Below are 15,054 nucleotides of genomic sequence, written 5' to 3'. Positions count from 1 at the left end.
CGCATAGGGTGATTACTGCTGACCTCGACGACGACGGTCGCATTTTGAGGGAGTCGAAATGCAAGGCACCTGTGTGCCGTAAGGTGTGAGTGCGCGTTAAAGAAACCGAAGTGATCGAAATTATTCCAGAGCCCCAAGCCCCTATGATCCTGATCCGGAGGACAAAAAAAAAAAAGAAAAGAAAAAAGAAAAAAAAGAAACCGCGTTTGAATCTATCGACGCAATGCGAACTGGGCCCGTAAGATCTCACAGGAGTGGTGATGTGGGCTGATAAAACGTTGATTTCATAATAAAGACGTATACCATGACGCTCGCAGACGGCGCGCGATACCCGAGGCGGCTGTCGATGCGCTCATTTCGGTTGCGTGCCTTCCCGCGCCTCGGTCAACAGCGCCGCCCTGCGGCATCGGTGCGCTGAGGGGTCACGCTTGCGCCGCCGGTATTCACACCTCCCCTTCTAGCCACCCTACCTATATCATACAGAATCTTAGGATATTGTTGCTTAGAAAATATAGAACTAAACCAGAGCAATAAATCCCTAAATCATGCCCTTGCAAAGTATACCACAAGCTCTCGCTGAGGAATCCTTGTTATACCATACACAAAACGCAGCTAAGACAATATTGCATAAAAAATACTAATATGAACAGAGAGACCTGAAATGTTGAAGCGATGAATAGCATGAACTTTAACAAGAGTTCCTTTGAACACGCAACTCTTACTTCTGGCAGCATAAAGCTCAATATTTTCTCAGATATATTTGTGACCTTGTCAAAATGCAGACAATTCATGTGCAAGTAAAACAATAAAATCAATAGATGTGCAAGTAAAATCTGCGAAATGTGACTAGAAAGTTTGTCGAAGCAAAATCCACAAAACCTGACTAGAAATACACAAACTACAAACTTCCAGGAGTGATGCACACATCTTCTGGGAGTAAAACAAACGCAATGCATGGTCCTTGTGATATCTGCAGAATGTGAGTAGAAATAAACAAATAAGTACAATCTTTATATATTAGAATGAAATGAAAATTTAAAAATAATATTGTGCTGTCCAAATTTATGCTGTTATTTATGAAAGCTGTTTTGGCAATGATGACATCAATGGCAGCAGCAAGCTGGGCACTTGATATAGGAAACAGCACAAAGGTGCCAAGAGTGGTAGAAAAAACATTTGAGCAGAGTAACCAGTTGGGCTTGTTGGTTGAACATCGTAGAAGGCCATGGCATGAAACCGACGAAGACAGGAGAGGCACACAAAGAACCGACAGCACTGACTTTCAGAAAGCTGATTCTTGTTGAAAGTCAGCACTGTGTCTGTGTTCCTTGTCTTTGTTGGTTCCGCGCTGTAGCCTTCTATGACGAAAAAAAAAGCATGTTGACCCACATCTACTCTACAGAAACAGTAACACAACTCTACAATATGTGTAGATACTGACTTAGAAGTCTATGTGAAGACCCACTGTATGGATAAGTTATGCAATAGAGGTATTGGTTGAACTTAAGACATGTACATCATTTACAAAGTATACACTTGGCACAGCAGTGGAGCACATGGCACATTCCAGACGTGGTCAAGCAGTTGACAATATTGGAGCACTTGGTAAAATGCGGAGACGCGATGGGCACTTGGTATACCGCATAAACGGAGAGCACTCGGCACAGCAGCGGAGCACATAACACAGTACTGGAGCACTTGGAGACTTGGTAATGCACTTCGCAAATGGAGACGCCATGGGACACTTTATATACTGGAGAAGTGGAGAGCTCATGGCAGAGTGGCGGAGCACATAATAGTACTAGAGCATTTGGCACATTGGTGACATCATAAAGCACTTGGCAGTTTTGGACAACTCGGCACACGGGATCTAGACGCCACGGGTGATGGGTGAAAGTACAGCAGGCCTAGGAGACCATGTCAGACGTGTCCGGGCTATTGAGTGGCACAGCGCTGAAGAAAGCAAGGTCACACTGGCAGCTAGATGCCGCGGGTGATAGGTAAAGGTACAACAGGCCGAGGGAACCATGTCACACATATCCGGGCTGTTCAGTGGCACAGTCCTGCAGAAAGCATGGTCACGCAAGGTCAAAGAGTTTAACATAAAATGCCGAGAGCTAATAAATTTTAACACAGGCTTTGGTGAGAAAAAAATCATATACCATTTTTAGATATTACGTATGTGTTAAAAAATATCGATACTTTAGGCTAAGATTTGCACTCAATAAATTTTCTACTATATTCTTTGCACGTAAACTTGAAGCGTAGGGAAAAATTTAAAGGGGGCTAAGGATCGTGCAGTAAGCTGTGGAATAGAGGAGTTTAGTGTGATGGCATAGAAAGATCGCTTCGGTGTATATGCCAAGGTACGTTATATTTCAGTTTGCCAAGATGACTGCTGAAGATTATGTGAAGTGATAAGTTTAAATATTAGTAAGGTGTACAGTGTGGATTTATTTAGAGCAACAATGATGCTAAAGATCATTAGGATAAATATTTGTCTAGCAGTGAACTTACAGGTACGAGATTTCTGGCTTTATATTTTTTGCTTTAAATGGAGGTTGCAGACATAACCCTAAAAGAAGAACTCGTAAGTATCATGGTGTTCTAAATAATATACTGCACAGCTTTTGTATCAACCAGCCTCCTAAAAACCAAAACTGGTTCTAGAAAACATATATACTGCATTATTCAGGGTGGTCTGTAGCTTGCCAGAGTAGTTTTTTTTTTTTGTTCAAAATCCGGTATCAAGTCAGTGGTATCGTATCAGTACTTACATATACCGAGTGTTTCAATTTAGCTGCACAAAATTTTTTAAAATTGCCTGTGGAACATAGCACAATTATAATCCTTGATCTAACCTACTCGATGAGGCGGCCATTACTTTCGCAAGAAATACGCCTAATTGAATAGTTAACATAATTATTCTAATGAACCTTTTATTTGTTTTACAGCACATCTTTCAATCTACGAATTACAGCCGTTGAGTTTCGCAAGGCGTATGCACTTGGAACGAATTCTCAGGACTGAATCAGTCTTGAGATATTAATTTTCAAAATGTCCTACGAAATGCATGGGCGTTCCAGTGAACTTTTAAAGGAAAATGCTGTTTTATGTATTGAAGCAAAGTTAACTAGAATGCCCATGCATTTTGCAGCACACTTTGAAAATTAATATGGCACATTGCAGACGTGGTCAAGCATTTGACAATATTGGAGCACTTGGTAAAATGGAGATGCAAAGGGGCACTTGGTATACTGCAGAAACGGAGAGCACTCGGCACAGCGGCGGAGTGCCTAACACAGTACTCGAGCACTTGGTGACTTGGACCACAGACCACCCTGAATAATGCACTGTACAGGTTATCTAGAACCAGTCTTGGTTTTTGGGAGGCTGGTTGACACAAAACCTATGCAGTATATTATTTAGGACACCACGATGCTTACGAGTTCTTTTTGTAGGGTTTAAATGTCCACAACCTCCATCTAAAGCAGAAAATACAAAGCCAGAAATCTCGTACCTCTCAGTTCACTGCTAGACAAATATTTATCCTAATGATTTTTAGCATCATTGTTGCTCTAAATGAATCCACACCGTACAGCTTGCTAATATTTCAACTTATCACTTCACGTAATCTTCTATAGTCATCTTGCCAAACTGAAATATAACGTACCTTGGAATATATAGTGAAGCGATCTTTCGATGTCAGTACACTAAACTTGTCCATTCCCCAGCTTACTGCACGATACTTAGCCCCCTTTAAATTTTTCCCTACGCTTCAAGTTTACGGTGAAAGAATATAGTAAATAGGTGCTTCAAGTGCACTGCTACACTCGACAGTGCCTAGTGTAAATGATAATAAGTGTACGTTTTGCTAAGAAGCTCACACAGTTATTTTCTTATAACTAGAAAAAATTACTGTCACCCAATTGTATCAATGATGTTTACTACCTACCTGCCTACCTAATTGTATGACAGTTGCTTCCTCTTCAATACAGGAGAGCTCGAGTGTGAGCCTCACTCATGCTATGTTGCTCAGTTAGAAAAAAATACCCCACTGCTGCTGCAGTGAACATGCAGATAGGCTCGTTTTTTTCCAATCTGCTTTCGTATCCTAGGAGTGCTTTTCATAGCTGGTTTCAAATTTGAAATATGTTTAAACCATTGCGAAACATATAAAGACACATTACCTTGGCAATGGCAGTTCTGTGCCTGGCAGAAGCGTGACGCAGCCACTCCCAAATGGCTGTTTCTACAGCAAACTCGCTGGTCTCATGGCCAGTCCGGACGGCACCTATGTTAAATAAACATTTTTTTCATTATATGAAAAAAAAAGCATTCCAAATCAAACATATTTATTTATTGACACAGTAAGCAAATTACTACATCTCGAACTTCCTCATAGCAAAACTATTTTATCACCTCAACAACTCAGCCAACAAAAAGATCACAAAAAATTTTGGCGGTGCTCCAAATGCTCTGATGTATACAATGTGCAAAATACGCATGCTGCCACTCCAACCACGTTCCACCTACATGTGCTCTTGTCATTATCAAACATCAGATGCAAAACACGTAGCAGGTAAATTTGAAGTGGAAGCGTGCTCTAATTTCCTTTAAATTTATCAATGAAATTTAAGCTAGTTTAAGGCTACACATACACATACCTCGACAGCCCCACGGGGGGTCTTCAGAAATGTTTTAGCATCTTTTGCAAGATTCCGGAAACACCCCTGTGCTCTAGGGACCTGTGGGTAATGTTACATTGTAGAGCCCACTTTGCAAGCGAAGCTGCGAAATTTTAGATGCTAGTGCTTTGGCTTCCTGCCCGTTCTGCGGTTGCCTGCACGTCAGCGTTAAATACATCGGAAAACCGTTCTTCTGAATCCTCACCGGCTTCGGATAGACACGAGTCACCGAAAACCTCCGCATTACGATCTGAACAATCTTAACTGCTTACTGTCCAATCTGGGCCGGTATTTTGTAGCGATGCCTTATGCTTTATTTACTGGTCTTATCATCCACCGCTCCCGACGGCTGATACCGTTGATAACGTGAGCGGACCGTCGCTCTGACCACTGACCAAGCGCGAAAAGCGCGAAGAGGCATTAGCATCGGAAAGGCATCGCTACAAAATACCAGCCCTGAACAATGGCCTGTAGCCGCGCTACTGCTAACAGGCGTTGCGCTTACTGCATTGATGCTAGGATACTCGCTTTGGGAGTAGCTCACTTGCGGTTCACGCTTGGGCACGCTACTGCTAGCCCGTCGCGAACGCTTACTGAGCTGCCGGTGTGCAAGGCTGTCGCTTGCCTCGACAGGCTGGCCAAGCGCTTCAAACAATTCGGCAACCTCGCGGCGTGCTCTGCTCTTAACATCTCTCAACATAGTGTTCATAATCAATACACATAAGCATGCTGGCTACGCTAACAAAAGTTTACTTACCGTTACGAGACAAAGGGCTGCTGTTCCCACCGGAGCTCACATCGCGCCTTCTGTGCCGCCGCTTTCGATGGTGTGATAAACAGACGTTCAAAGCTTGCGGTTCGTACGACTTTCTGATCGGTGGGCACTCTGGAGGACGCCAGTGACGATCACGCAGCCCCAACCCCAACAGCACTTCAAAAAACTAATGCAAACACGCGACTTCAAGCTCACTCCGGCTCCGAGAAGAATGATGCAATCGCAACGCAATGAATACGCCGCCAAAGCAGGCAGAATGAAAACCCGAGACGTTGCGCCAGACTGCTTCTTGCCAATTCCTCTTTAAAATTGCTACTATATTTAGGTTAATATTTTATAATATTAAATGCTATATTATGTAACAATAATTATACAAAAACGCAACGTTTACAAGGTTTTATCTTTAAAGTATAAACAAAAGGCCGTTGATAACTGTAGGCGCCTGTTTGTTAAGGATAATTTTCAGGATTGAGGCGCGAAATTTGAAATTTTACGTTCATTTGCTAGAAAAAGTTATTTCTTAGAAACAAGCAATTAACACAATACTAATACCGATTGCTATACCTACACGTGCACCAACCAAAAATTATCGAATTGGGGTAGGCAAGAGATAAAGGCGAACTTTGGACGCATTGATTTATAGCGCGTCGAAACAAAAAGATTGCAATTATGTAATATTGTTTATATTTCAGGGAACTGTCACTTCTTGAGATTATTTAAACAATACAAAAGCAACAAAACAAACAACACAGTCATATTAGAATAGTGCATGAGATATTAAAATAATAAAATAAAATAGCACAGCAATTATATAATTGAGATTTAGACAATGTCGTGTGCAATATTACGAGGCTGCGCGGGGAATATACTTACATTGTGGAGTGGATTGCAGATAAGCCTTGAAGGTCAATGATATTTATTAACACGACAGCGTTAAGGGCCCCGTGTCGCAGAAAATGCGGCGTTGGCGTCGGCGTCCGTGGCGGAGAAAATGATCCCGAACCACCCCGACCGCGCAGGCCCTCCGTGTGGCGCAAGGAGTTAGTGAACAAAAAGTTGCATTTCTCACAGTAAAATCCGTCAGAAAAACCACAGCCTACAGCCATGGTGGCATCGGACTGTAATTTGAATGTACGAGAAAACAATTCTGTTACGAGGAAACGCAAACACAAACCCCTTTTCCAGCATTTCTACCATACCAACAGTGGTGCGCTCGGGTAGTTTAAGTGCGAAAATACTATCCAGATGTCGCTCGCATCCTCGACAAGGTCAAATTGGGACTTAGCCTGCCTAATGCGTTTTGGACACTTGCGCGCATCGGGGCAATAGCAAACAATTATTAAAATAATTAAAAAGGTCCCAGGGCCTTCACATTTTAATATAAGACGACTTATATTGCCCCTGTAAGAACGTCTTCCCAGCCACGGTCGCTGTATAAAAAAAAAAAAAAAAAAAAAAAAAAAAAAAAAAAAAAAAAAAGGTGCGGCCTGCCGCGTCGGGCGCGTTGCAATGGGAGCGAATGTGACAGCCGTAGTTGCATTGTAGGCCGCTTGGTTGGGCCGAACGGCGCTAGTCATCGGCGATGGAACGCGCCGTCGGCTGGCACGCGCGACGGCGTTCCAAGCGCGTTCCTGACGCATTTGCTATGCCGATGCCAGACAACAGCCCCCGACGTGTGGCGCCGCGGCGGATCACACCGTTGTCGATGCAAGCGGCAGGCCGCACCTTTTTTTTTTTTTTTTTTTTTTTTTTTTTTTTTTTTTAATCCAGCGGCCGTGTCCCAGCAATCCATTTCTGTTTAAAAGTGAAGCCCACTTTAAGGGGATTGGTGTAAGTTTGGTCTTTAAGCTGGATTTCCAACATTCTGTGTTGCAGTGAAGCCTAGTCATAAAGAAAAATGCGATGCTAACGGGGCCCGATAACTCTATCGCGTTCCACTCTTAACGGTGAAGCTTAAGCGACCTCCATATTTTTTTGCTGCCCGAGATTTCAATGTAGTTCTTAATTACTGAAACATCTCAGGCATTCATAGCACTTCCTAATGTCGGGGTAAATCTATCGGTAATGTCATATCCCTAACTTCGGGTGAGTAAATAATAATAATAATAATAATAATAATAATAATAATAATAATAATAATAATAATAATAATAATAATAATAATAATAACCCAATACACACCACGTAACACTACACACTACACACCACGTAAGTGCATACATACATACATTCATACATACATCCTGCACGCCTTCGAAACGTAGGAGGTATGGTTCAAGTGCTATGTGTACCAATTATTTTATGGTGCCTGAATAATATCCTATGTACATCCATAGTAGGTTATCTGGTAGTCTAACATTCATGTAGATGGTACATCTTATAGACATCCATGCATTTCCTAATAAAAAAGGTACGTACTCGAGACGTAGTATGTACGTCACCTCAAGACGTTGACGTTTGGATCAATTATAGACGTTGAAGAGAGGTTCGTGGTTCACAGAGGCGCGGCAACCGCAAGGCGCGTAGACGCCAGCTTACGCGCGTCCGCAAGCGTACGTGTGGTCTGGGCTTAACACTCCTCCGTGTACCCGCGCTCTTGCTCGGGGCGGTGCCGCCGCCTACGAGCAGAAAAGAGAAGTACTGCATTATGACACTAACGCGCACCGACAGTGAACGCTTCGGTGGTCTCAGCACTAGGGTGCCTCGATGGCCAGCGCCTCAGCACTACGACGCCTCGATGCCAGCATTCGAAGGGACGCTGGCATCAAGAAGCACTACCAACGCCACCTAGGTGGCGTTCACCGTACTCAGCACAGCGGAGCGTGGCCTCCGCAATTAGCTCTGAAAATGTTTCTGAAGTTGATCGCGGAGGCTGCAATTACGACGCGCTGTACGCGCTGATTTGACTCGGTGACGATTCAGTTACGTGCTTTGTCTTGCGCGTTGTATTAGTGTGTCAGTTACGTGCTTCGTCTTTCGCGTTGTGCTAGCGTGTGCAGCGTAGTGCAGCTTCCATATGCACGACGGTTGCTCATGGTCATCGACGTTGGTAGTCGTGATGGAGGAGACGTGCCACCAGGCGTCAGCGTGGGTGCATCAACGCCTAAGGGCGCTTTAGCCACAAAACACCAATAGACATTATAAATCAATGTGCAATAAACATTACACTACTTCTGTGAAGACACGTTTCACTTTCGTGTTCTATACCGATTCCTATATAAGAGGGATCAACCACCTTTTATATTTTGTTGTGGGATTTATGCTAAAATATGGCATTGCATTCTACCGGTGTTATCATATGGGGCAGAAACTTGGAGGTTAACAAAGAAGCTCGAGAACAAGTTAAGGACCGCACAAATAGCGATGGAACGAAAAATCTTGGGACTAACGTTAAGAGACAGGAAGAGAGCGGTGTGGATCAGAGAACAAACGGGGATAGCCGATATTCTAGTTGACTTTAAGCGGAAGAAATGGAGCTGGGCAGGCCATGCAATGCGTAGGATGGATAACCGATGGACCATTAGGGTTACAGAATGGATACCAAGAGAAGGGAAGCGCAGTCGAGGTCGGCAGAAAACCAGATGGGATGATGAAGTTAGGAAATTTGCAGGCGCAAGTTGGTATACGCTAGCGCAAGACAGGGGTAATCGGAGATCGCAGGGAGAGGCCTTCGTCCTGCAGTGGACATAAAATATAGGCTGATGATGATGATCATGATGATGATGATGATGATGATATGATGATGATGACATAAAATTTTAACCATCCAAATTCTTATTTTAGCCCCTACTATATTGAAATAACAGGTTTGGTAATGTTGCTTTCTCAAGAGCTGTCTGAAAACACTGATCAGTTTCTTACAGATAAATTGCATTGATCACTGAATTTCCTACTCACTTGTCAATAAGGGACTGGCGGATTAGTTTATTAAACCTTTTTGTATACTCCTTGCCTTCCTAGTTCTGCAGAATGCCTATTACTGGACGACGATCTTCCAGAAGTTGTAAGCCACTGGTCAACGGTCTATGAGCATATCCTACTCTAAAAGAATTGGTTTCGCACAGGAGGAGCAATACTTTGTTGGAACACCGGAGCGCGTATAGTTCGCTCAGCGCCGGCGTAAGCACCTCCGTACGTATTGCGCGCCAGCGTGACTTCACACAAAGGTAAATTCGCTCGTTCTGAACAAAATCTGCTCGCCTGGTTAGTTCTCACGGCGCATTCGATAAAGAACACACAAGCAGGCGTATTTTTTTTTTCGAGACAGGTTTCGCTGCGCAACGTAAAATGCGCCCGGCGCCGTAGCAGAAACGCGAAGAGCGCTTGCAATGGTTTCTGCATTAGCGCAGCGCTCCTTCAATCGGTTTCGGCACCTTGTGACGCTCTATCCGACTTGCAATGTCTAACCAAGAAGAGGCAAGTCTCTAACTTAACCCCCTTCCTCCGTGCAGCAAGCATTCAAGGATCTTCAGCAAAGATAAGTTATCAGTTTTTTATTCCATAAAGCGAACAACAGTCACCGAGATATAACGAAACGAAATTTCCGTAAACGGGTCAGCTAGCCCTCACTCGTCTCAGAAGCTGCTGTCGATGGGTAACTTCAATGTATTTACACACCACAGATAAATATACCGCGTGCTGAATACCCTTCCTTTCGTCGTACAGCCGTTTCGATAAGGTTAGCGCACAGAGTAACACACGGATTACAAGAGTGGTCACTCCAGCCTAAAAGCGACAGAGCTACGCGGCTTCACGCCGCCCGCTAGAGGGAAATACAACACTCCCTGTCTCCAAGGGAACGCGCGTACTAGTTATCTACTGTAGTAACATTTCTAGTGCACTATACGTCTACTTGTCTATGTGGCTGTAGACGTCGACGTTATCAACGTAACTAGCCGTCCGTCAGCGGTGGATAAGACTAGTATAGAATAAAGCATAACGCATCGCTACAAAATACCGGCCATGGTGTGATGAGGCAAGGCGACGCTATAAAAGATGTACGATAACGTCTCCGTGGTCTTCGCTGGGTTCGTCTGCCTGAACCTCTGTCTGCTTGGCTATTACTTGGTAAGAACGCCTTCATTACGTTCTTCTTTCCCTTCATTACTTTGCAAATTGCTTATGTATTTGTCACTTCAGCCGTAAGTTAACATTTGTCGCACTGTGCTGTTCGGCGCAGAGAGGTTTTTTGTGTTCTTGCACAAAGTGCACCCATATTTTTGTGCTTGCGTTCATCGAACGTAGCGAAAAAAAAGTGTGCATGTGATTAAATATGACTTGCACATAAAGTTTCGTCTCTTCTAACACTTGTCATGTTAATTTAAAATGTCTGCATAAACACAGTGGCATGGTCTGCTTGCTGCTCTGGCGGTACAGCTTGCACGAAGCTACTCGATGCATGCAAGCGACGCGTTAAAAAATCAAAATACCATAGCATCCGGGACGAGCACTCGTACGGAAGCAATCTTGGAGGCCGTGTAATGTTTCTAATCGCCAGGAGATAGCCTTCGAGATTAGTTTACCTGTGGTCCCAATCTCTGAGTCTATGTAGATTCCACAAACCCGCTAGGTGCGCTGCGAACCCAAATCAGCAGTAAATATCCAGAGACCACTCAGCACATCCTAATGGAATGCGACGGGATCCACCCAGCGAGAACCGTAGGTAACGTGCAACTCCCAGAAGCGCTTGGGTTTAAAGTGGAAGGAAACATAAACAGATCAGCCGTAGAGATCAGCAAGAGACGATTAGAGTACTGGTGGAAAAAAAGCAGGGAAAAGATGGATACGACCTGATCTCTTAAAATCATAGGCAGCGGTACAAGGTAAATTTTTGAAAAAGAAAAATAATGAGAGGTATACAAAAATGCTAGATAAAGAACATGTATAGTATACCTGATTAAATCAAGCAGGCTAGGTGACTATTTGTTGCCGCCCCGTTTCAAAGGGGATGCCAAAAAATCATCATCATCATCATCAGCTGCGAACCCAAATCAGGAGAAAAATAATAATGAGAGGTATACAAAAATGCTAGATAAAGAACATGTATAGTATACCTGAATAAATCAAGCAGGCTAGGTGAATATTTGTCGCCGCCCCGTTTCAAAAGGGATGCCAATAAATCATGATCATCATCATCAGCCGCAGGGGCCTATGGAAGTGTCCTCTCTTATCCTTGTATATCTTACTCTATGGTTAGCGGCTATTCGCTATAACAACTGCATAAAAATTTACCTTGCTTAACGTGTATTCTCTTGGAAGCGGAAAAAAGTGGCCCTGCTGTCCCTTCCCTTGTTGGCCCACCACAGAGCCGCGCAGAACGTCTTGTGGTCTTTCTTCTGTTTTTAATACATCGCTGAAGCCACTGATCGACACAGAAACAAAATGTTGCAGTGCACAGTAGAATGCAAAGGCGTGCACCTGGTGAGTGAGTGAGTGAGTGAGTGAGTGAGTGAGTGAGTGAGTGAGTGAGTGAGTGAGTGAGTGAGTGAGTGAGTGAGTGAGTGAGTGAGTGAGTGAGTGAGTGAGTGAGTGAGTGAGTGAGTGAGTGAGTGAAAACTTCATTGAAAATAAATAAATAACAGAAGGATCGCTGATTGGGGCCCCTATTCCAGGGCTCCACTGGCACGTACGAGTGGCTCGCTGGGCTTGGTCCAGAAGAGCCAATTGGCTCTCCCGGCCCTCGTCCGCAAGCCATGCCTCCCACTGCCTATTCCTCGTGAGTGGATGTTTCAGTATTATTGGGCTGTCTATGTGCGGAGGCCTCGTAGGACACTCGCATGTGGTGTGTTTTAGTGTGGGTATTTCTGTGCACCACGGGCACTCGTCAATGAAGCTCATGGGGTGTATTCTGTGTAGGTGGTGCAGGTTGGGGTATGTATTCGTCTGAATACGACGCCAGTCCCTATCCTGTTGGCTGTTCAAATTCGAGTGAGGATGTCCGAAACATCTCCGCTGCTGCCTTTTCTGTAAAATGATGCCACGAGAATTCGTTGGAAGGTCGTGCACCTGTGCAGAGTTGCAGAAAGCGACAGGAGCAGACGAACGGAATGGCAGCCGAAGCGATAAGAGCGAAAGCGCCGCCCATTGGCGCAACAAGTGAAGCGACTAAATAAATTTATAGCATGCTAAATAAGAACATAGATAAAACACATATTATTTCTACATGTAATTTCATGACTTTATTGCTATGCAGGTTGAAAGATAGAGCCACATATGCAAAAGTTACTGAATTTTCCTTTGGCTACCAGTGTCATGGCGACGCTTATTGCCCATACCGAAACGAGCCCCACTGTCCACCGCCTGGCTTAAGCGTCCTCAAATTTTCGGACATCGTTCTACGTTTATGTGGTACCGCCCACCGGAAGCCTATCACCCTAAAACAAACGGGCTGACGGAACGACTAAACAGGACACTCGCAGACATGATAAGCATGTACGTCGATGCAGAGCACAAGAACTGGGACGAGGTTTTACCTTATGTCACCTTCGCGTACAATACGGATCGTCAAGAGACCGCTCACCAGACACCCTTCAGCCTCGTGGATGGCCGTGAGGTTACGACAGCATAAGACGCAATGCTCCCGCATGAATTTTATGACAGCGAGACGGGTGCTGAAGAGATCACACAACGAGCAGAAGCAGCTAGGCAGCTTGCGCGTGGGCGAATCCACGAACAACAGGACTGTAACGCCAGACGCAACGATCTTCGGCACAGACCCGTAAAATGAAACATCGGCGACAAAGTGTGGGCCTGGAGACCTATTCGTCGCCGTGGGCTCTCTAAAAAGCTCCTGCGCATATACTTCGGGCCCTACATAGTTATCCGCCGCATCAGTGACGTCAACTACGAAGTCGTTCCAGACGGCTCTCACTGTTCAAAGCGCCAACGCCATTTACCCGAGGTCGTTCACGTGCTTCTTATGAAGCCGTAGTATTAAGACTGACAAGACTGCTCAGTTCGTTTTTTTTTTTCTTTTTCTTTTTTTTTCTTTTTTTTTATCGCCGTTTGCCAAGCCTCTGTCATCAGAACGATGATTTTTTTTCTACGGGGGTAGCCAATCACGGGCGTAGCCGGGGGGGGGGGGGTGATGAGGGGGGGGGGGGGGGGCTGATGCATGCCGGCATGCACCGCCGACCAAAACTGCCATCGACGCCGGAATCATTCTGGGTTCTGTCTACAATGTCTTTTTCACGGTCGAAAAGACATTTCGGCACTATCATTGCGAACTCGGGCTGGATTTCGTGGCATCGCCCTTGCACCTGCAGTCACGTAACGCAAGGAGCCCCATTCACGCACAAACTTTCAAGGGCTTTTCGATAGCGAGCGGGCGCGTTGCGGCATCTCGCAGCGGAATCTATGGAGCGCATGGATTTCAATTACGAAACTTTACGGGTATACAGTTCTCATAAACTTTTGACGCGAAAGGTGCACTGACATTTCCAAAGGCGTGCTTTAAAATACTTTCAATTCTGGAACTTTATGGGGTTAATGCTCTTATAAACTTGGCCAACATGCGTGCACTGGAGCCCTCGTGTCCAAGCCGTTCCAGAAATGAACGCACGCGCTCGCAATGTTCCACACACACGACAATACTAAATATCACGGTGACTGTGAGCTAGCAGCTGATAATTTTCTCCAAACATTTTCAGAAAGCGTGCCCAATGTGATCGATCAGCTGGACCAAATCAGGCAAAGTAAATTATTTGAAAACAGAAGAAAGTAAATTACCTATTATTGAGGAAATCCTTTTTTGCGGGCGACAAAGTATGGCTCTCCGTGGCTACAGGGACAGCGGCCCTATGGATTTAAGCATAGCCCCCGCTGAAAATACAGGTATTTTCAGAGCGCTTCTTCGCATGCGAGCTGATTGTGGAGATACATATCTGAAGAACCATTTGGAAAGTGGCCCCGGTAATGCCTTGTATTTAAGCCCAGATGCACAAAACCAAATTATAGAAATTTGTTGTAAAGTTATCAAAGAAAGCCTAGTTGCAAAAGCCGGCTGCTTCTCCATGCTTCCTGACGAAACGACGGAGATCACTGGAATCCAACAGCCTACTGTTTGTGCAACGTACCTTAACATGGATGCCAACGACATCGAGGGAGGATATAAGGTTTTAGCAGCGGAATAGATGCTCTCTCTCATTGTGACTGCAGGTTCTATATAAATGTGTACAAACTGCTGCAGATTCTAGCCACCCTTCCAGTGACCACTGCCAACGCAGAGAGAATATTTTTTAACAAGAGTTTACTAAAAAAACTACTTGCGCTCTACAATGTCTGTGGAACGCATGGTTAGGCTGGCGCTTCTATACACCCACAGAGACGTCCGCATCAACGTGTCCGAAGTCATTGACCACTTCGCTCAACTTCCCCGCCGAGAGAAGTTTGTCCTTTAGATAGCGAAGCAACAAAAATCAATGCAATTAAAGAGCTCTGTTCCTTCAAGTCCATAAGCTCGTAATTATGAAAACGTATGACTGTTCGTTAGCTTATAAGACCGCATTCCGTTTATTCTAGCAGTTTATTCTAGCAGTTAGCATCATGATCAAAATTATCATGCGAATACGAAAATTACGAGGACATCAATAA

The 15,054-nt window shown here is 44.5% G+C and overlaps 1 long non-coding RNA gene across 1 annotated transcript; it reads right to left on the bottom strand.

Moving 5' to 3' along the window:
• Positions 1 to 730: 730 nt before the first annotated feature.
• Positions 731 to 5,665, bottom strand: LOC125945259 (uncharacterized). Its single transcript, XR_007466755.1, has 3 exons — positions 5,446 to 5,665; positions 4,191 to 4,294; positions 731 to 2,063 (listed from the first exon to the last, which is right to left on the bottom strand). It is a non-coding gene; the product is annotated as an uncharacterized LOC125945259 (long non-coding RNA).
• Positions 5,666 to 15,054: the final 9,389 nt, after the last annotated feature.

The sequence above is a fragment of the Dermacentor silvarum genome, chromosome 5 (assembly GCF_013339745.2).
Source record: "Dermacentor silvarum isolate Dsil-2018 chromosome 5, BIME_Dsil_1.4, whole genome shotgun sequence".
NCBI classification, from domain to species: Eukaryota; Metazoa; Arthropoda; class Arachnida; order Ixodida; family Ixodidae; genus Dermacentor; species Dermacentor silvarum.
The sequence above is the reverse complement of the archived record's forward strand: the minus strand, read 5'-3'. Positions and strand labels throughout refer to the sequence as shown.